Raw genomic sequence first — 1,205 nt, 5'->3', positions numbered from 1 at the left:
TTTTACGAAATGTTAAACGCGGCGAATCAACCATTTTACAGTGGTTGTAGAGAAGGTCTCTCTAAATTGTCGTTGGCTGCTAGAATGATGAATATTAAAACTGATCACAATCTACCTGAAAGTTGCATGAATGAATGGGCAGACTTGTTTAAAGAGTATTTGCCGGAAGAAAATTTGTCTGCTGATTCTTATTATGAGATTCAGAAACTTGTTTATAGTCTTGGGTTGCCTTCGGAGATGATAGACGTTTCCATCGACAGTTGCATGATCTACTGGGGAGATGATGAGAAGTTAGAAGAATGTCGATTCTGCAAGAGGCCACGATTCAAGCCGAAAGGACGAGGACGTAATAGGGTACCATACCAAAGGATGTGGTACCTACCAATTACAGACAGATTGAAAAGATTGCATCAATCTGAGCAGACAGCCATAGGGATGAGATGGCATGCCGAGCATACTCAGACGGATGGTGAGATGACTCATCCATCAGATGCAAGAGCCTGGAAACATTTTAACAAAGTACATCCGAATTTCGCTAGCAATAGCCGGAATGTGTACCTCGGATTATGCACAGATGGATTTAGTCCATTTGGAATGTCAGGGAGACAATATTCATTGTGGCCAGTCTTTCTTACGCCATACAACCTGCCACCAGAGATGTGCATGCAACGGGAGTTGCTATTCTTGACCATATTAATACCTCGTCCGAACCATCCAAAAAGGTCTCCGGATGTTTTCCTACAACACTAATAAAAGAGTTGAAGGATTTGTGGTCAACAGGGGTGAGGACGTATGACTGCTCAACGAAGACAAATTTTACGATGCGAGCGATGCTTTTGTGGACCATAAGTGACTTTCCTGCCTATGGGATGTTGTCTGGATGGACTACACATGGGAGATTAGCTTGTCCATATTGTAATGGAACGACATATGCGTTTCAACTGAAGAATGGTAGGAAGACAAGTTGGTTCGATTGTCACCGTTGATTTCTTCCCATTGGCCATCCGTACCGAAGAAACAAGAAATTGTTTAGGCACAAAAGGGTTGTGTGAGACACTCCTCCTCCATATCTAACTGGAGAACAAATTGAAGCACAAATCGACTACTACGGAGCTAACGAAACAGTTCGTTGTGGTAGTAATTGGCATGTCCCCGGTAATATGCCTGATTTTTACTGTGTTCGGCACAACTGGCACAAGAAGAGT

The sequence above is a fragment of the Brassica oleracea genome, chromosome C6 (assembly GCF_000695525.1).
Source record: "Brassica oleracea var. oleracea cultivar TO1000 chromosome C6, BOL, whole genome shotgun sequence".
In the NCBI taxonomy this organism is placed as follows: domain Eukaryota; kingdom Viridiplantae; phylum Streptophyta; class Magnoliopsida; order Brassicales; family Brassicaceae; genus Brassica; species Brassica oleracea.
Note: the sequence above shows the minus strand (reverse complement) of the source record.